We start from the raw sequence: 21,298 nt of genomic DNA, 5'->3' as shown, positions 1-21,298 counted from the left end.
CCCCCTGGCACCCAGATCCTCCTCCTCAGTACCCCCTGGCACCCAGATCCTCCCTCTCAGTCCCCCCTGCCAGCAGCTCCTCTGTGCCTGCTCAGCTGTGCAGAACCTGCACAGATCTGGTTTCGTCCGTGGTGGGATGGAGCTGATGGTTTCCCAGGGACACAAAGGGTTGGACACAATGCTGTGGGCACCACTCGTCTTCTCAGCTGGTTTGGCAGCTCTGGGAGGTCTCTAGAGCTGTGGTAATGGCTGTACATTGTGGACAGCCAGTAACAATGAACTCATGCTGATGAACTCGTCCCTGAAGGCAGGATGATGTGCCTTTCTCCTGGAGACTCTGCTGCTCTGTGTGGACAGGGAATGCTGTAAATGCAGTGGGCAGTGGCTCCTGCACCACACGGGGGGTGTTCCCATAGCTTAGTTTGGTAGATGACACATCTATTTAGTTGAGCTGGCTCTGTGTGTATCTCTCCTCCTCCCCCTTCCACACACCATGCTGTGCTGTGGTGTTTGTTGTGGTATTTATTGGAGCAGCTTTGGAACTGCTGCATTGTGTAAAACTGTCAGAGCCCCGTGCCTGTCTCACAGCTCCTCCTCAGAGTGACATTGTTACTGCTCTGCTGGGTAATGGGTTGGTTAACAAACAGAATATTTTAGAAATAGTTCAGTGTTTATAACTCTTTTGGGATTAACCTTGGGTTTTCTTCCACAAACCAGCATGGCTTCAAGTTGCAGAAAACAAACCTCAGGAATGGAGAAGAGAAGGCTCCAGGGAGACCTTAGAGCCCTTTCCAGTACCTAAAGGGGCTTCAAGAGAGCTGGACAGGGACTTTGGAAAAGGGCCTGAAGTGCCAGGACAAGGGGGAATGGCTTCCCACTGGCAGGGTTAGATGGGATCTTGGGAAGGAATTGTTCCGTGGGAGGGTGGTGAGGCCCTGGCACAGGTTGCCCAGAGCAGCTGTGACTGCCCTGTCTCTGGAATGTTCAGTCCTGGATGGGGCTTGGAGCAACCTGGGATAATGGAAGGTGTCCCCTTCAGGGAGTACACAGACAGGAGAGTGGAATGAGATGGTCTTTAAGGTCCCTTTCAACCTAACCCATTCTGAGATTCCATGATTCTATGAATGTATCAAAAAGCTGGCTGTCTCCTTTGTCCTGAAATAAATCCACTCTCAGATCTTTTATTGGATACTGGAAATCAGCATTTCCTCTTATTTCATCATTTTTCCCTTCTAGGAGAGAGGAGATGGAGTGAACACCTGAGTTTATAATGCTTCTCTTAAAATGAAAATGTATCTGCATAAAATTCCCTGAATATTTAAGAGAAGGGGTGTCTGAAGGCGGGACTGGGGAGTGCAGTGGTGAGGGATTTGTGGTGGATCCTGGGGTCACTTGGTTCAGTGCCCATCACACTTCCCTGTCCTGGCTCAGGTTTGGGCTTTGGGACCCCTGCAGATGCTGCTCTGTGCAGAGAACATTCATCCAGAGGTACAGTGTGAGCTCAGCTTTCAGAGTCACCCTGGGGGAGGTTGAGGTTGGTTCAGTGCCCCAGGAAACCCCTCAGCTTCCCTGTGGGAAGTGCTGCTGTGTGCACAGCAAACCCCCAGTGCTGAGGGGGGACCCAGGGCACGGGTGTGAGGGGTTGGAGGAGCAGCAGAATTCCGAGTGCTGATGGTGTGAACTGGGGGAGAACAAACCCCAGCCCTGGGCTGATGTGGCTTCTGAGCAGTGGGTGGTCACACAAGGGCAGGCAGATGTTGAGTCATGTGTCAGACACCCATTTCCCAGGATTGTTGAAGCATGATGTGTGCCAGGGCACTGGCATCCATGGATGGATGAAGCTTTCCAGGGCCTAAAGGGGCTCCAGGAGAGCTGGAGAGGGACTTGGGACAAAGGATGGAGGGACAGGATAAGGGGGAATGGCTTCCCACTGCCAGAGGGCAGGGAGAGATGGGAGATTGGGAACCAGTTGTTCCCTGTGAGGGTGATGAGGCCCTGGCACAGGTTGCCCAGAGAAGCTGTGGCTGCCCCTGGATCCCTGGAAGTGTCCAAGGCCAGGTTGGACGGGGCTTGGAGCAACCTGGGCTAGTGGGAGGTGTCCCTGCCCATGGCAGGGGGTGGGAATGGAATGAGCTTTAAGGTTCCTTCCCACCCAAACCATTCCAGGATTCCCTGATTCTAAGCATTGTGAACTCTGTCCCTTGAAATTCCAGCTCTGGAATATGCAAATGCAGGGGGAGAGCACAGCTGACTGAGGAGAAGGGGGAAGTTCCTGGGCACACTTGTTTATCCAGGCAGAGAGTGACACTGTGCTGGTCCTGGCTGCAGTGAGCTGGCTGTGGAGGCTGTTGGTCCAGGAACATCCATAGTGGGATGTGAGTCCTTTATCTGGGTGAATGTGTGGAAAAGGGTCTCCTGGAGAGGTGGGTGTGTGGCTTCACCTTCCCCCCTTGGCCTGTTGGCCGTGGGTGATGCTGGGGAGATGTGGAGTGGCCGTGGAGCTGCAGCCCAGCCCGGGGCCGTGGGAGCCTGTCAGCAGCACTGCCCCAGAGCCAGGCACAGTTATTTTGGTTTGTCTCTTCCCACAAAAATAGCAAGTGCAGAGACTTGCTGTCCTGAGGCTCTGGCCGTGCTGAGTTCCTCACTCAGGGCTGAGGGCAGGGCAGCAGCAGTGCTGGTGTGGCTGTGCTGACTCAGCTGCCATCCAGCCCAGGGAGCTCAGGGGAGATCAAAACCACACACACTCCTCTTATTCCAGGCTTTTCTGATCTGATCTGAGGGGATAAGACACTCTGTGAGCAGGTGCTGAGTCCTTGTGCTGTGGAGGTAGAGCTGAGGAGATCACTGCATTACTTTGTGCTTTCATGTTCACCTGGCTGATGGTGTTTTGTCCCAGTTAGAGATCTTTTCATTAAGGTAAAGAGTTTGTGCGTTAGGTTTGACTGTTTTGCTTGAATCAAAATAAAATTCCTAGTGTTGTGTGCCTGTGAGTGCTGGGTGAGCCCTGGGGTGGGTGTTAAAGGTGGAAGGAGGAGACTCTGGATTTGCTGAAGAAGTCCTCAGGTCCTTCAGGTCTGCTCACATGGGGAATTGTCTGAATTGGCTCCTCATACCCTGAGTGATCCCCCAAACCCGTGTTGTTTTCCAGGGCTGCTCTGCAGAGCCCAGCTGGGCTCCAGTGGGCACAGAGGGTGGTGAGGAGCCATTTGGATTTGTGCTGACGAGGAGGAGCATCAGTAACTCTCACGGGCTGTGTCTCTGCAGGAATCAGTGCTCCCTCACTGCCTTCGGGGTGTTTGAGCTTTGATGAGTGTTGGACTGGCAAATTGGGATAACTCTGCATGTACCTTGACTACTGGGAGACCATTTTGGGGTGGATGAAAAGAGTCTGTGGAAGTGTTTTTAACTCGCTTGCTGGCTGGAGCTGTGCACCCAGAGAGGCCTTTTCACAGGTCTGATTTTCATGTCTATTTTTAAGAAACAGCAAAACCTATCCCCAGAGCAGGTATGAGATGGGAGACTTTGCTGTTCCCTGTGCTGTGTAGCTGGAGGAGCTCTGGTTTCCCCTCTGCCCAGTGCAGAGCTGGGACTATTTTGGTAACAAGCTGTGACCTGGGACACTGGTACTGAGAAATGTGGCCTGGGCTCGCTGTCCTCATCCTGCTTCCTGGGGAGAAACCTGCCTGGGGATCCCGGGGGATTAGTGGCAGAAAGTGAGAGTAGAGCTGAGCTGCTGGCTTAGCTCTGCTCAATTACCACGTGTGCTTAAGTCCTGTCAAACACATGTGTAGTGTCACAGGAGGACAGCAGAGTCCCACACCTGACTGGACAGCTCACCTTTAGCCTCTGTTCAGCCAAACCTGGCATTCCTGTTCCTAGTTGGGATTACAAAGTGTTGGTAAAGTTGTAGTAAACTTGATTTGCCCACATGGTTCCCAGCTCCATCACCTGCTTTCATCAGTGCTGGGTATGACCCTATGCTGTTCTCTATCCTGAAAATCAGGTTTCTGTGCTCACCCCCTGTGTTTGGTGACTGTGGTTGGTTGATATTCTTTAAGAAAAAAAAATAAAAATATGTATAAAACTATCCTTTGTGTTTAGGGCAATATCATGAGATACAGAAATGATATGAGTGATGAATATATGGGGATTGTTTTCTTGGCTCTGTGATGAGGGAGTCTGTCCCCCATATTTTAAACACTGGGAAAACTCCCCAAAATAGACTTGGGCTGCTTGGGGAGGGAGTTGGTGACTCCTTTTGCCCCTCTGCTTGGCGGTTCCTGGGAGGAGAGAGGGTGAAGGCCACACTGTGATTCAGGAGCAGATTCCAGGCTGGCTGAAGGTGGTTTTGGTGTTCATGGAACTAAAATCCAGGAATTCACTGGATGGATCATTGCTGGTATCTGTGCCAGGGCCAACTTACCTGCCAACTGTGTTCAGAGGTGTCTGGTTCCTTTGGCTGGGGCTGAAGACAATGCAGCAAAAAAAATGGGAATTGATAAGAAAAGTGGAAAAGATAAAATGTAGGTTTGCTCCATGTGCAGCTGTGATGTTGTCCCTGGAGAGGCCCTGGCTCTCCTCATGTTGGCTCAGAGGGTTTTCAGCAGAACTTAAACAAAATCAAACCAAAAAAACAGGCACAAGATTAACCAGACAAATAAAACCTCCTCCACCAAGGGAAGGGGGATGATGGAAAGTAAATTTTCCATCTGGAAGAACGACAACTGAAGGTGCCATGTGGAAGATGGTCAGTGCTGCAGGAAATGTGCTGGAGCACAAGTCTGATGAGGAGCTGAGGGAGCTGGGGGGGCTCAGCCTGGAGCAAAGGAGGCTCAGGGGGGACCTTCTGGCTCTGCAACCCCCTGACAGGAGGGGGGAGCCGGGGGAGGTCGGGCTCTGCTCCCAGGGAATGAGGGACAGGAGGAGAGGGAACGGCCTCCAGCTGTGCCAGGGGAGGATCAGGTTGGACATTGGAGAAAATTTCTTCATGGAAAGGGTGGTCAGGCACTGGTACAGCTGCCCAGGACAGGGGTGGAGTCACCATCCCTGGAAGTGTTCAAAAAACATGTGGATGTGGCCCTGGGGACACAGGTTAGTGTGGACACTGTGGTGGTGATGGCTGGACTTAAAGGTCTCTTTCAACCTGAGTGATTCTGTGACTGAGTCTATGAAAAGTTGGGGACAAGTGCCTATAACAAGATGAAGGAGGAAATTATCAGGTCATAGGTTTAAATGGAGCAGGAATAATTAATACTTTGTTCAACACCCAGTTAAATTGTGGCACTCGCTGTGGGGAGCCAGAAAATCCAGAGAGACTCAACAGGTTTGGGCACAGTTTCATCCCTTGGGTTACAAGCTCTAACTCTCTGTGTGCAGAATGTGACCCAGGAGGTCCTCAGGCAGCACAGCACTGGAAGTGAAGGAGCAGTGCCCAGAGGAACCACTGCCTGTGCCCTGTCCCATTATCCTGTTCCCAAAATACCAGTTACACCTTGCTTGCCAGGGAAGAGATGGAATTGCCTGGGCTGACCTTGTTCAACCATCCTGGGAAGGATTCACTTTGAAACCAGCACCCTGTGGTGTGGCTCTGGGATTTGGGATAACTGGATTTGACTGCTTGGGTCGTCTGGTTATTCTTCCTGCCTTAATCCATTGCTCTCTTCTTGGCAAACAGGGCAACTTTTTGGACTGTGGGAGAAAGGGAGGTCCAAGTGGTGCCAGGGGAAAGAGGAGGGTTGTTGTTGGTGGTGATGCCTTCTGTCCTGGTCCTGAGGTGAGTTTCTACAGCAGCAGAGTGGAAAGGGAAGATCCAGCTCTGGAGAGGAGCACTGGAGCTGTGTTCCCCACCCCAGGGTTGTTGTGCAGTTGGGTGGGTGAGACCCAAGGGGCAGCTCAAGCCAGCAAGCAGTTCCCCTTCAGTGTCCTGGATCCAGCCTTTATAGTGGCATTAAAAAATAACCATCATGAATTATTCCTTGGCTTTCCCTTAATTGCTCTAGTGATAACGTCACTTCTGTTGCTTGATTTATCTGGGCCGTTTTTTGTCCTTTTTCCAAGTCAGGGGTTTGTTTGCAAAAGCTGTTTTGACTTGGGCCTGTGACACTGCAAAGCATCTGCCACCTTCCCTGCCCTGCTCTGTGAATTATCCCCTTGTTGTCCTCCCCTGGCCTCCCAGAAGCTCCTGGCCAGGTGGCCTTGGCTTGTGCCTCTGCTTTGGCTGTGGCAGGACGGGACAATCCCTGTCATTGTTGTCCTTGTGCCCTCGACTCCAGCTCATCTCTGGCTGTAACAGTCCTAGTATTTCCAGCTCTTTGGACAAAAGCGTTCCCTTTTCCCCTCCTCCTGTGAGTTCCTCCATCACTGTGAGCTGTTTTCCCTCTGCTGGAGAGCTCCTGTCTGGAGGCACTGGCTGCCAGCTCTCTGTCACCTTGCTCTTCTGATTGCCTCTTTACCTTGGAGTCTTGATTTTCCCAGGATAGCTGGCTGCTGTTAACTATGCCAGGAGCTGCTGCCATGGGAAATAGAATTGACAGGGCTGCTGAGATGGAGCTCTTTGCTTGGGTTTCCTGCTCTCAGTGGTTCCTGTTTCCTCTCAGTGCCTTCTGTGCTCGCTCATGTTCCCTCCTGCAGTGGGCAGGATGCTCTGCCCCTCCCATATCCCTGTTCCCTTGGATCAGGATGGGTTGCTACAACTCAGCCCCCACCAGTGAGCTGCAGCCAACACTTCAGCTCCTCCTGGCTGACCCAGGCCAGGAAGGCTCTGCCCAGGGATCTGGACAGGCTGGATCCAGGGGCCCAGGCCAGCGGTGTGAGGGTCAACAAGGCCAAGTGTTGGATCCTGCCCTTGGGTCACCACAACCCCATGGAGTGCTCCAGGATTGGGGCAGGGGGGCTGGAAAGCTGGAAAAGGCCCTGGGGGTGCTGGTGACAGTGGCTGGACACGAGCCCGGGTGTGCCCAGGGGGGCAGGAGGCCAATGGCCCCTGGGCTGTGCCAGCCCTGCTGTGTCACAGCCCCAGGGCAGGGCCTGTCCCTGTGCTGGCACTGCTGGGGCACCTCCAGCCCTGGGGGCAGCTCTGGGCCCCTCAGACAAGAGACACTGAGGGGCTGGAGCGTGTGCAGGGAAGGGAACGGAGCTGGGAAGGGGCTGGAGCAGCAGGAGGGGCTGAGGGAGCTGGGAGGGCTCAGCCTGGAGCAAAGGAGGCTCAGGGGGGACCTTCTGGCTCTGCAACCCCCTGACAGGAGGGGGGAGCTGGGGGGGAAATGGCCTCTGGTTGTGCAAGGGGAGGTTTAGGTTGGATATTGGGAAAATTTCTTCATGGAAAGAAGTGGCTGAGTGCCCAGGAAATCACAGGTGATGGGGCTGTTGGCAAGCGTCCTGATCAGGGGGGTTTAGGTCCTGATGGTTAAAGAAAGTGGTCTGAACATGTGTCTGGCATAAGAAATTAAAATGACACACAGAAAAAAAGTGGTTTCCTATTTTTGTTGCTTCTAGAGTGTGTTTGTTCAGCCTGGGAATTTTTCCTTGTCTTGGGAATTTTGCAGGCCTAGAGCTGGGAGGGGCAGGGGGGCGAGTGCTTGATCAGGTTGAGTGTCTGATCCTGATGGATGGACATCCAGCTGAAATGGGCTGTGAACATCTGAGACCCACAAGGCATGGAGTGACAGAACAAGGGAGAATGGCTTTAAAATGAGAGTAGGTTTAGATGGAATATTGGGAAGGTCCCCACCTGTGAGGGTGGGGAGGCCCTGGCCCAGGTTGCCCAGAGAAGCTGTGGCTGCCCCTGGATCCTGGATTGGATGGGGCTTGGAGCAGCCTGGGATAATGGAAGGTGTCCCTGCCCATGGCAGGGGGTGGGACTGGCTGGTGTTTAGGTCCTTCCAACCAAACCAGTGTAGGGTTCTCTTGTCTACACAGTCTCCAACTGCTCCTGGCTGCTGCCTGGCGGTGCAAACATGAGGAGGATGAGAGGAATCTTGAGGATTTTCTATTTCACAGCCCAGGAACTGCTTCCCTCCTCCCTCCCACCCCCCTTGTTTTTTTTCTAATCTGTTTTAATTCTCCTGCTGCTGGTTTCCTGGTCTCCACTTCCCTTCCCTGTCAGGGTGGAGTAACCCCAGGACCGTGCTTCCCTCCTCGCTGTGCTGCTGATGTTCCCTTGTTTCCCAGGTACAACACACTGTTGTCCGCTATTCTTTCCCAGATGTAATCCCTGATAATCATTCCTAGCGAAGGAACACAGAAAATGGTCCTTACATAACAGCATGAATGAAGCATTCCAGCAGGAGCTCAGTATTTAGGCCATTCCCGCTGCTCCAGCCTCGTCCTCCGGAGCGAGCGAAGGAGCCACGTGGCTGCTCAGCCCTCACTGGAGTGGTGTCCGTGGCCCAGTGGAAGGTGTCCCTGCCATGGGACCAGATGGACTTTAAGGTCCCTTCCAACCCAAACCATTCCATGATTCTGTGATAGGACAATGGGGAATGGCTTCCCAAACTAAGATTTCCAGTTTTCTGGAAAAAAACACACATGGAAAGGGACTGGACACACAGATAAAGCAGAACTTCATCCACTGGGAGAACCAAAGGACAGCAGTACCTGAAGGGAGCCTACAAGAAGAGTGGAGAGGGACACTGGACAAGGGCCTGGAGTGCCAGGACACAGGGAATGGCTTCCCAGTGCCAGAGTGCAGGGTTAGATGGGATATTGGGAAGGAATTGTTCCTGTGAGGGTGGGGAGGCCCTGGCACAGGTTGCCCAGAGCAGCTGTGGCTGCCCCTGGATCCCTGGAAGTGTCCAAGGCCAGGTTGGATGGGGCTTGGAGCAACCTGGGCTAGTGGGAGGTGTCCCTGCCCATGGCAGGGGGTGGGACTGGATGGGCTTTAAGGTCCCTCCCAACTCAAACCTTCCATGATTCCATGATTCAGAGGGGGGTGGGAAGTGATGTCACAGCTCCTGGAGCTCTGCAGTTCTGCAGGACATGCACTTCACCTGCCCAACAGCACCACCCATCCCCAGCACCTGCCCTGCCTTGTGCCGCTGCCCAGGGCACAGGGTGACGAGGGAATGCTGGTGCTCTGCTCCCCGAGCAGTCACCCTCTGCCCTGACCCTCCTGCCCTGTTTCAGGGCTCCTGGGATCCCTGGAGGAGCTGGCACTCCACAGGCTGTGTGTGGTGAGCCAGGCCCGGCTGCCCGGCCTGGACGGCTCCTCCCTGGAGCTTTTTGGGCTCCTGTGTGCTCGCTGTTCCTGGTGAGGCTGTTTAATAACCCCTGAACATAAATAATGGAACGTGACGGAGCAGAGGAGGGGTGTAGGCGGGGCTGGGAAGGGCTGGCACTGCAGGAGCAGAGCGGGGGTGGGCAGGAGGCTCCACTCACGCTGGAGCTCGGGGAAGATGCTCCTGCTGGAGGAGGGGGGTGGGATGTGCAGCACGAGGATACTGGGGGAGGTTTAGATTGGATATTAGGGAAAATTCCTTCATGGAAAGGGTTGTCCTGCCCTGGCACAGCTGCCCAGGGCAGTGGAGGAGTCCCTGTCCCTGGAGGGGTTTAACAGCCCCGTGGATGTGGCACTTGGGGACACTGTTAGTGGTGGCCTTGGCAGTGTTGGGGAAGGGTTGTGCTCGATGATCTCAGAGGGCTTTTCCAACCTTAATGATTCCATTATTCTATGAGGTTTGCTGGCACATCAGGGCCTTTCTTTCCTCACCAGAGTGACCTGGGCCAGCTGCAGTGAAGGAAAAGGCTCTTTTTTGGCTGAGCTGATGCAGAAGGAGTTTGCTGCAGGTCCACAGGGAGGAGAAATCCTTCTCAGTCCCTACTCAGTCCTGCACCGTGGCTGTGGGAGCTGGGAGGGTGGGGAATAATTCAGGAGCTGAAGTAGCCTACTGCAGTCATTGGGTTCAGGGCAGTTCACCCTGTGGAAGGTGGAGAGCAAATATTTCACCAGCAAAAATGGGAGAGAGATTAATTCCTACAGTGAGAATTGTGCTATTCCTCAGCTCTCTGCTGTGCCATGTCTGTAGGTACTGCAAAGCTGTTCTTGTGTTTCAAACTGTTGTGGATTGTTGTTGGTTTGTGTTTCTCCTGTGCCCATCTTCTGTGTTTCTTTAAAGTCTGCTTTTTCTTTATTTCATTATTTACAGCCCTCTCATCCCATGCTCTGGACAAACACTGTGTGTGAGTGCATGATTTGAGTAAGGAGATTTATCATTCCATGTTTTCCGGCTGTTTGTAAATCAATGTTTCCTTTCTCTAATTCCTGATGGGCTTTTTTGTGTTGCTTCCACGTGATTTCTTCACTTCCACACATCTTTTTGACAACGAATTTGCCAAGGTCTCTTGGCAAGGCTGCAAAGCCAAAATCAATGACACCTGGGCAGCTGTGCACATATGGTTAATTAACTCATGGTTAATTATTTCCCTTGGGGAATTACAAATGGAAGTTTGTGCCTTCACAGGGTCATAGAATTATAGAATCATGGAATGTTTTGGGTTGGAAGGGACCTTAAAGCCCATCTCATCCCACTCCCTGCCGTGGGCAGGGACACCTTCCACTAGCCCAGGTTGCTCCAAGCTCCATCCAACCTGGCCTTGGACACTTCCAGGGATCCAGGGACAGCCACAGCTTCTCTGGGCAACCTGTGCCAGGGCCTCCCCAGTGCCAGGGCCTCACCCTGTGTCTGTGTGTCCCAAGTGTGAGGTTCCAGCCTCTCCAGATGAGCCTGGCTCGGGGCTGCCCAGGACACCTGGTGTCAGTGGTACCTGTGGCCCAGGGCAGCATCACCCCCAGTGAGGGCAGGAGGAGGCCAAGCCCCTCCAGCTGCCTGTGTCCCCCTGAGAGCAGTTCCCCTCCTTGCCCACCATTCCCTGGTGCCACCCAGCCGTCACAGTGGTGGGACAGCCCAGCAGAGACTTTGTCAGGTGTGACAGGGTCAGGATCCTCCCTTGGGAGCAGTCTGCTCTTCATCAGACATATGCCAGGAACTGAGGGGCTGAGAGGTCCCCCTGTCCATCCTGTTGGCTGCTCCCAGGCTCACACAGCTCCATGTCCATGAACAAGCCACAGGCACAACAGTTAATCCTGACCAGGCAGAGCATCCCAATTCCCAGTGCCCGGCTCAGCAAGGAAGGACCATCTGCACTGACATTCATCCCAACTCCAGTTATAAGTTCCCAAAATGACAAACCCAGTTAATATTAGCAAGTGCAGCAGAGAAGTAGCAGCATGGATCATCCTTCCCACTTCTGCACCCACGCAGGAATGGGGATTTTTCAAATCCCAGGGAATAAACACTGTGCAGCTGCCAAGGAGCCAGGAGAAAGTCACCCTCGGTGGCAAGGCTATGGGGTTTGAGCAAGAAAACACTTCCATATACTACAAAGTTGTTATTTTTTACAACAGGCAAAGAATGTGGTTTCCTTAAGTACCAGTGACACTCCAGGTTTGGTTCTGGAAGACTAAACTGCTTTCGAAAATATTTGTGCTAAAAATAACACCAAAGCTTTCAACTGCTCCTAGTGCTGTCTAAAATGGGAGCAGGCAGCATATTTACATGCTGGAAAACCTTATTGCCTAACTTAGAATCTCAGGTTTCTGGAAAAAGGGACATGGAAAGGGACTGGACACACAGATAAAGCAAAACTTTATCCAGTGGAAGAACCAAAGGACAGGGCTTTGTGAAGGAAGCCTACAGGAAAGGTGGAGAGGGATGTTGGACAAGGGCTTGGAGTGACAGGCCAAGGGGGAATGGCTTCCCACTGCCAGAGGGCAGGGATAGATGGGATATTGGGAAGGAATTGTTCCCTGTGAGGGTGGGGAGGCCCTGGCACAGGTTTCTCAGAGCAGCTGTGGCTGCCCCTGGATCCCTGGAAGGGATGCTTGGAGCAACCTGGTCTTTGGAAGGTGTTCCAGGGGATGGAACAAGATGAGCTTTAAGGTTCCTTCCAACCCAAACCAGTCTGGGATTTTAGGATTCTATTCTGCTGGGCACAGTTCCATCCCAGGGGGTTCCCAGTGTAGTTTGATGGTGTGGGTTCCTCATGGAGATGCTGGAACACAGAGCTGTGGGTGCAGGAAGGGGACAAAGCCCTGCAACCGTGTCCTGGCACATCCTGGCTCTTGTGCCTTGAAGTCTTGCTCAGTGCTAGAAATGGACTCTTGTTCCTTATGTTTTTAAGGCAAGTTTCACTTGTAAGTAGTTTTTAATGCCAGGTTTATTAACACAGCAGGGATTTTCATATTACTGGGAACACCAAGGGGGAGATTTCCAGCTCACCTCATCAGTTCAGTGTATTTATTTCAGTGTTATTTTTAGGCATTTAAAATTCCCACGGGCTTTTTTCCTTTACCTGGCACAGAAAAAGGCTGTTGGAGGTAAATCAGTTTTGAACTCTGAAAATAATAACAGTTCTTACTAATTAGAAGTGAGTCACTAGATGAAAGCTGATCACTTCAACGACTCTGAAGGCATCTCTTGAGGGTTGAGCTGGGGCAGGGGTGAGGGTGGCAGAGCTGTTGGACCCTAAGGAGTGAAGGATTGACAGGAAACCCTTCTGGTGTGGGGTTTGGGTCTAATGAAACCCAACAGGTTCTGCTCCTGGCCACAGAAGGGAGAATGGGGTCTGAGCTCCTGGTGGGGTAGGGCAGGTCAGTGCCACCCTCGCAGGGCACAGCGAGTCCCTCAGATGTTCTCCCTGCAGATAAAGGAATTTGTCTTTCTTTGGGTTGTTGGTCAGGGATCAGGGAATTGGTAGGACTCACAGCTTGAGAGGAATGGTGGCACCAGTGTACCTGCAGAGCTGTGTGTGCCTTCATCCCCACGGGATTTCTGACATTCCTCTGGAAAAGGTGGATGGGATAACTGAGTATACTAAGCTTCACAGAATCAACTGTTTAGGTGGGAAAAGCCCTCAAGTCCAACCATCCCCCAGCACTGCCAAGGCCACCACTAACCCATGTCCCCAAGTGCCACATCCACAGGGCTTTTAAATCCCTCCAGGGATGGGGACTCCACCCTGGGCAGCTGTGCTGGGGGTGGGCAACCCTTCTGGGGAAGAAGAGTTCCCTGATATCCAATCTAAACCTCCCCTGGCACAGCCTGAGGCCGTTCCCTCTCCTCCTGTCCCTTGTTCCCGGGGAGCAGAGCCCGACCCCCCCCCCCTCCCCCCGGCTCCCCCCTCCTCTCAGGGGGTTGCAGAGCCAGAAGGTCCCCCCTGAGCCTCCTTTGCTCCAGGCTGAGCCCCCCCAGCTCCCTCAGCCCCTCCTGCTGCTCCAGCCCCTTCCCAGCTCCGTTCCCTTCCCTGCACATGCTCCAGCCCCTCAGTGTCTCTTGTCTGAGGGGCCCAGAGCTGCCCCCAGGGCTGGAGGTGCCCCAGCAGTGCCAGCACAGGGACGGGCCCTGCCCTGGGGCTGTGACACACCAGGGCTGGCACAGCCCAGGGGCCATTGGCCTCCTACCCCCCTGGGCACAGCCGGGCTCGTGTCCAGCCACTGTCACCAGCACCCCCAGGCCTTTCTTCCCAGGCAGTTCCAGTCACATGGTGGTTTGCTCCCTGCTTCCATCCGAGCATGCAGCAGGAGCAGGTTGCCCTCTCCTGGCACGTTCCTTCCATGGAATTCTGTCTGAGCTCGGACAGCCGGTGGATTTGCAGGATTGGCCCTGAGGCTCCCCAGCTCTTGCATAACCCACGTCCCTGCAGAGGGCTTGGCCTCAGAGGTGCTGAGGGTGTTCCACTGAATCACTGAATCCTTTTGGTTTGAAAAGACCTCTGAGGTCATTGAGTCCAACCTTTGACCGACCACCTCCGTGTCAGCCAGAATTTGCTTCCTATCCTTGACTTTGTAACCAGCCTTTATAGGACGTTGTGGGAGAGAGGGATTTATCAGCCAGACTCTGCTCGCACACTCTTTGGTGGGGCAGGAGGGTCGGCTCCTCTGGTGGGGCTGGTTGGGAAGAGTTGCTGCTCCTCTCCCTCATTCCAGCTCCTTCCCCAGCCCCAGGCAGAGCCCTCAGGCTGCTCATGGCACGTGGGAACCCCCAAATGCCCCCCACCCACGTGCCAGGTTGGAAGCAGCTCATCCAGCTGGGCTATGCTGGCATCTTGTGGTGCTTGTGCTCCTGCAGCACTTGGGCTCCTCCAGGCTCTGGAATGGGCTCTGATAATCCTTTGGGGTATTTCCCTGCATCCAGCCTGGCAAATTTACAATTCTGGTGGAGTTCAGGAGTCTTTAAGTTAAAATTGTCACTTCAGGGAGTGAGGATCAGCTTCCAGAGGATATAATGCCACTTTTATTCTGCTCAGCTTTTTATTTTATTTGAAGAAAATCTCTCTTGCATAAGAAGTTGTAGCTTTTTCCACTGGCTCTGCCGGTGAGAGGTGGGATGTGTGCATGGAGTGCTGCTTCTGCTGGGAAGCAGCAGAGAGGGGACTGCTGGGGGTCCCAGCTGCCCTGGGATGAGGACATTTCATCCCTTCCCTCAAGAAGGGCCCAGGGTTTCCACCGCTGGAATATTTATCCATCAGTACTTAAATATTTGTGTCCACAGTGATATAATGTTTGTCATCATGGGGCTGAATAAAAGGAAAATAAGTTGTTGCCTCCATTTGGCATCCTGGAATGAAACCATACTAGAAGAAGTGATTTATCAAAAACCAAGTCTCTAGAATAGTCAAATATTGAATGTATTCCATAATTATATATTCAAGAGACTGTACGGATTCTTTAGTCTTATTACCAGAGATGGCAGGAGGTGACAGCTGACCCTGGGGCTGTCCCCTCCCTGGTCTCAGTGTTGCCTGATCACAGACAGATGGACAACAGGAAAACCCAGCCCAGCTGGGTGATGGGGAGGGGAGGGGGGACCCTGAGCTGGTGTCCCCGGGGACACACAGGGACCCTGAGGGGAAGCACAGGGCAGGGGGTGTCTCTTGTGGGTGCTGGAGCTGCCTCCAGGGGAATCACAGGATCATTTATGTTGGAAAAGCTCTCCAAGACCACGGAGTCCAACCATTCCTCACTGAAGGGGATGTTGTGGGAAAGGAGGTGAGAACCTGCAATGCCTGAAGTCCTTGGGAGTTCCTGCTGCTCCCCTCTCCAGGTCAGGGAGCTCTCCCTGACCCACCCAGGGCCCTGGGAGCACCTTACCAGTGGCTCTCCAGCCTCTCCTGCAGGAGCCCTGTCCTGGGATGAGTGGGAAGCAGTTTGAGCATGGATCCAGCTCCAGCTTTTCCCAGGAGGCTATGCTGGGAATGAGCCCTGCACGCTCTGGGACAAGTGCTGAGACACAAACCCAGTGTGGGGTGCAGAGACACTTCTCCAAGGATGGATGCCTCCTGGAGCCTGCTTTTTTTCCAAATAAAATGACTTCTCATGGTACTGTAATAACATTATGTTGGCAGGGATGCTGTTCCTGGAGATGGATAACCAGTGGGGTTTTGACCTCACTTATTAGATTTGTAGCTTCAACTAAAAATCCAGCTTTAAGTAGTGTTGCCAATTTAAAATGAGTCTCCTCAGGGAGCAGCTCTCCCTCTGGCAGTAACTCATTCATGAGAAGCCCAAATATTCATTTACAGCTAAAGCTGGACCAGGGAAGGGAAAACAAGGAGGGCCAAAAGCCTGACAGGATGATAAACACCCAATTTATGGTTCTCTCCCCCAGATGTACTGGTGGGAGCTTAAATTGCTGACAGAGCTGTTCCAAGGGCACTGGTAGGTGTTACATTTGGGAGCACGGGAATGCAGTGGTGACATGGCACACAGGGTGACCCCTCAGCTCCTGGCAGGAGGGAGGCTGGAGGGGCTGTGAGAGCCCTTGGACACAGGCAGCAGCATCAGGAGAAGGACCTGCTGGTGTAAGGTGCTGGCACTGACTTTGGAGAGGATGGAGGGGATAGAAAAGCTGTTTAGGCTCCTGGGTGCTGCAGGAGGAGGTTTCCCAGTAATGGGGGTGGATTTATTGTTGTCCTCTGCAAAGAGGAGGCTCAGATTGGACATCAAGAGGAATTTCTTCATGGCAACAGTGGTCAGGCATTGGAACTGCCCAGGAGGAGGTGGAGTCCCCACCCCTGGAGGTGTCCCAGGAAGGCCTGGCCGTGGCACTCAGTGCTCTGGGCTGGGGGACAAGGTGGGGATCGGGCACAGGGGAGACTCCATGGTCTTGGAGACGTTTTCCACCCTCAGTGCTCCTGTGGTTCTGAGGAGGTTGGTTGTTTTCTCGGGCCCAGCTGGTCCTGCTGCCCAGGTTCAGAGGTGTGACCTGCAGCCAAGACAGTGTTCCAGGGCAGTGTTCCTGCTTCCCAGAAATGGTACAGAGTGTGCTCTATTCTTGGCAGGATTTTCTCCTGGAGCAGTACAGCTCATTTCCCTGGGGGGGAGGGGGAGCAGTCCTGCCATCCCAGTTACCTGGATGCTGCATGGGAAGGATTGAAAGAGGTCTCCTGCCTAAATCCAATTCTTGCAGACTGCAGGGAGCGGTGCAGTCTGTGGAGAGCAGCTGGATCTGTGTTTCTCCATGTGTGACTGGCTCTGGAGCTGGATGGGATTGTGTGTAACCCTCGTGACTCTGCAGAACCAGCAATTCCATTTGCAGTGGTGCTGCATCTCCCTGACTCAGTTCCCAGCTGAGCCACCTCTCTTTTCCTTCTTTTTCTGTGGCTCTGTCATTTTAAGTCAGCTCATCAAGGGGCCTCTCCCTTCCCTGGGTGATCCTGGAGAGCTTGACCAGGAGGAGCATTTTCCTGCTCCATTTCCCTCCTTGGCATCTTGTTACCAACCAGTGCAAAGAAAATATGCTGAGGGGTTGTGAATATCTGGCTTTGAAAAAGGAAGGGAACTAAAAAAAGTCAAGTTACCCCTGGATTTTGCCTCTGCTCTCCAGCCCTGGCTGCAGGATAGATGAGCTCCTGCACGAACTTCCTCGAGCAGTTAAGCTGTCCATGGGCAAAACTGTGGGTGTGTCATGAAAATGTCACATGTGAGCTCTTCCCCCTGCTTGTATACACTAAACCGAGGTTATTTTGATTATTCCACTTATTTCCATCTTGAGGGTGAATTGCAGAATGGAAGAACCATTAATCCAAGGTTTCCATAGCACATAAACCCACTGTGGGACTCAGTGTCACCAAGGAGGGGCCTGTGAGGGTTTTTCTCACTCCAGCAGCGTTTTTGAGAGTAATAAAATCAATGAAGGCAGGAGCAAAGTGTAAGGAAGAAGCCAGTTGTTGGGCAAAGCTGCTGAAGAGCCTTCAGGGAGCTGTTTTCTCTGGAGACAACCTTTGTGTCTGCCCTTGGCTCAGTTTGGCTTCTGAGCGTCCCCTGGTTTTAGATTTGCAGCCTGGAGATGGTGAGACAGGGCTTAAACCACCCTGGACCTGCATGTGATGTTTCCTGGTGATATCCAGAGGGTGAAATTCTTCTCAAACATGAAAGAAATCATAGAATCATGGAATGTCCTGGGTTGGAAGGGACCTTAAAGATCTTATTCCAACTCCTGTGCCATGGGCAGGGACACCTTCCACTAGCCCAGGTTGCTCCAAGCCCCGTCCAGCCTGGCCTTGGACACTTCCAGGGATCCAGGGGCAGCCACAGCTTCTCTGGGCAACCTGTGCCAGGGCCTCACCACCCTCACAGGGAAGGATTTCTCCCCAACATCTCATCTATCCGTGCCCTCTGGCAGTGGGGAGCCATTCCCTGTCCCTCCATCCCTTGTAAATAGTCTCTCTCCATCTTTCTTGGAGAATCTCCTGAGTTGGGAAGGACCCACAAGGATCATCCAGTCGAGCTCCTGGCCCTGCACAGACACCCAACAATCCCACCCTGTCCCTCAGTGTTGTCCAAACCCTCCTGGAGCTCTGGCAGCCTTGGGGCTGTGCCCACTGCCCTGGGGAGCCTGGGCAGTGCCCAACCAGCCTCTGGGGGATGGTGATGGGGTGAGATGGAACTCAGGGGTTTTGCTCCGTGGAGGTGGATTCTGCTGAATGCAGCGATGGAAAACCGAACACATGGAGAGAGGGTTGGAGATGTTGGTTGTCGAGGTGTGATGCTTTGCCTGTGTTTAAGTGTTTTTAAGAATAAGCCTCTAGTGAAAGGAATTCCTTGCAGGGAGAAGAGGAATGAGAAAGTCTAAAACCCAAAGAAACAAAGGTGCCATTATGTTTTACATTTTTCTTCTTTATTTTTTACCCTGTAGATAAATTCTTCCTTTGATGCACAGAGCAAGAGAGAAGGTCCAGTGTTCCCTACTTGGCTGGAGAAGGTTTAAATGCTGAATATGTTTTGCTTTTAAAACTCTGGAGAGTTTTTCTTGCAGTGTAAGCACAGGGAGAATGACTTTTGCTGGGAGGGAGGAGAGGACCAGAAAAGGTTTAGAGAAGAGTGAGGCCCTGGCACAGGTTGCCAGAGATGTTGTGGCTGCCCCTGGATCCCTGGAAGTGTCCAAGGCCAGGTTGGACGGGGCTTGGAGCAACCTGGGCTGGTGGAAGGTGTCCCTGCCCATGGCAGGGGTGGAATGAGAGGAGTTTTAAGGTCCCTCCAATCCAAACCACTCCATGATTCTGTGATAATTAAGTTCATGTCACACCTGTGTAGGGGAATGTATGTGATTTTTGGGGGCTCATACTTTAAAAAGCAGGAATTTGAAGAGCTGAGGAACACCAATCCCTTTAGGCAATATTTGAAAAAATCAAATTTTATTAAAAAAAAAACAAGAAAGCAAAGGGTGAAGATGTGTTGTGTGTTTTCCAGTACACCAAAGGTTTTTGTAGAGGGAAGTGGCCACTTCTCCCTTGTGTCTGCAGGGGGCAGAGACAATCCCTGCAGCTGGAGCAGAGAGATAATTTTGCAGTTGGGAATAACTCTGTGCCTACAAAACACATGAATCCTAAAGCAGGAACACCTGGAATCAGCATAGCTGTTTTATTTTAATTTTTTTTCCCTGTGTTTGGAGTATCTGGGCATTTCAAGGCAGTTTTATATTATATTACACAGTAAATTATTACAGTTATCATAATTAATATCTTATATTTAGTATATTATAGAATAATTCAGTGTAGGCAGAAGTGCCCAGAATTATTTTTAGGTGGTTGTAGCATCCTGCCTTCCACAAGGACTCATCGAGGAGCCCATCTGTGTGTCACCCTCAACATGCAGCTCTGCCCTGACGTGCTCCCAAAGAGATCCCAGAAAAGGGGCTGGTTTTATGCTTTGGAAACTTCTAAAAGGTGAAATTTTGGAATTGGAAGCTTTGAAAAGGTGAAATTTCCCAAGTGTCTGTGTTGTCTGAGCCCGTTGGGTGCCTCCCGTGTGCTGGGGCAGCGCAGGGTGAGTGTGGTGAGTGTGGGGTGCAGGGAGAGGAGGAGGAGAGGGAAGAGGAGAAGGAGGAGGCGTCTGCCAGCCCCAGGGCTCAGAGCTGCGGAGCAGAGGAAGGGGCCGGGCAGAGATGAGGCTATGGATCCTGCGGAGAGCGGCCCGGGGGGAGGCTCTGCTGGGCTCGGAGCCCCTCGAGGCCGATCCCGCCCCTGCCCCGCGCGGCTCGGCCCCGCCCGAGCGCTGGATGAGGAAGAGGTGCTGTGGGAAGCGCAGTACGTAATTCCATGGATCCGCTTCCATGGATCCACTTCCATGGATCCACGCTGTGAGGAGGGAAGGGTGGCTGAGCTCAGCGTGTGTGACCCCCAAACTGTGGGGCTTTCTGAGTGCTGGGGCTGCAGCGTGCGGGGTCGGGCTCCTTTTGGGGTGTGTGGTGGGTTTGGAAGTGTCTGGGAGAGAGCCTGAAGTTCCTTAGAGACTTAAACTAATATTTCAGTTGATAAAGTGATGTGTCCCCCCTATGTGAGGGCTCTCCAGAGCTCACAGCAGGTCCTTGTGTGGGGCAGCCCTTCCACCTTCCACAATGGTCAGGTTGGATGAGGCTTGGAGCAACCTGGGATTAGTGGAAGGTGTCCCTGCCCATGGCAGGGGGTGGGACTGGATGAGCTTTAAGGTCCTTTCCCACCCAAACCATTCCAGGATTCTACACACTGGGGGGAACCTCTAAATTGGGCAGAAGTTGCTTCAGCTGCTCCAGATAAAGTGTTTGTGATGTTTTATGGTGGCCGAGCTGGAGGTGGAGTTGGTTTGGTCTCACTGATCCTGTCAGACTCTGGATTTTGAAATCATCATTTTTATCAGTTGGTTTTGGATGTGGCAGAGGTGTAAAGATCCTAGAAAATTAGGGACTGTGGATGCTTTTAAGGTTAGTTGGATAATGGTGAGGAGAAAGGAGGTGTCAGGTGAAGTGTGCAGCCCTGGACTGCAGGGGGAGGGTGTTGGTGGGCACGGAACAGGAACAGGAAAACAGGGAATACTTGAAGTGTCTCCACTTTGGTTTGGAATTTCATGAAACTTGGACAAAGAAATCAGACTAAACCCAAACTACAGCATCCTCTGACCTTCCCACCACATTTTCTTCCAGGAACAGTATTTGGAAGGTAGAAGTTGCATTTTTAAAGGTGTTTTTGATGCAGTTTCCTGGAAGGCGAATGATCTGGTGTTGCTGGTAGAGCCAGTGGTCCAGGGGCGTGTCCGTGGGATGCTGGGTGTGCCATGGGGAGGTGGATTGTCCCCTTCTGGTTCCCCTCATGTTTATCCCAGCTTTTCCATGGCCCCTTGACCAGCCCTGGGTGTCCGACCCCCCAACTCCAGTCCCACCTGACCCAGCTCCCGAGTTTCAGTTGCTCAGCAAGAGGTAACGTTGTGATTCCAGTATTTCCTGTGGAAAGCAAGCAAGGAGAAGTCTCATCCTGACAGAGCAGCAGGGCAGGTAGCACTTCCCAGGCACCTTCTGCTGATCCTGGGACCCAGGTAACTCTTGCTTTTGAGCAGAATGAGCTAAATTCAGGGATAATCTGTTGTTTAACAGGGAACTTCAGGACTGCTTTTCAGTTTAGATGAGTAACTGAAGGTGTGACTTAAATATTGGCAGGAGGAGATTGGGGCAGCTGGCAGAAGAGATGCAGAGCTGTAACAGTTTGGGAACATTATCCTGATGCAAAGAATCTTAGTTTTGCTTTCCATGATCCTGCCTTGAGTTCCTGCAACAGGAACGCAGCCCAATTGTGTTCAGCCTCCACTGCAATGAACAAGTTGCTTAGAAGAGCAAAGTGAAGAGTATATTGGTGGAAAAGCTCTTCCCTAGGGAATTAAACAGACATCCAGTGCATTTTCCTGTAGTTAACTGGGGGCAGTCACTGGCCAGGGCAGGGGCCGTCCTTGTGCTGGCACTGCTGGGGCACCTCCAGCCCTGGGGGCAGCTCTGGG

The 21,298-nt window shown here is 52.6% G+C and overlaps 1 protein-coding gene across 1 annotated transcript in view; it reads left to right on the top strand.

Annotated features, from left to right (window-relative positions):
* The window catches only part of OSBP2 (oxysterol binding protein 2), a 102,448-nt gene that overhangs the window by 26,319 nt on the left and 54,831 nt on the right, over positions 1–21,298 (top strand).

The sequence above is a fragment of the Corapipo altera genome, unplaced genomic scaffold, assembly GCF_003945725.1.
Source record: "Corapipo altera isolate COAL_440 unplaced genomic scaffold, ASM394572v1 151, whole genome shotgun sequence".
NCBI classification, from domain to species: domain Eukaryota; kingdom Metazoa; phylum Chordata; class Aves; order Passeriformes; family Pipridae; genus Corapipo; species Corapipo altera.
Note: the sequence above shows the minus strand (reverse complement) of the source record. Positions and strands in the feature narration are given on the sequence as shown.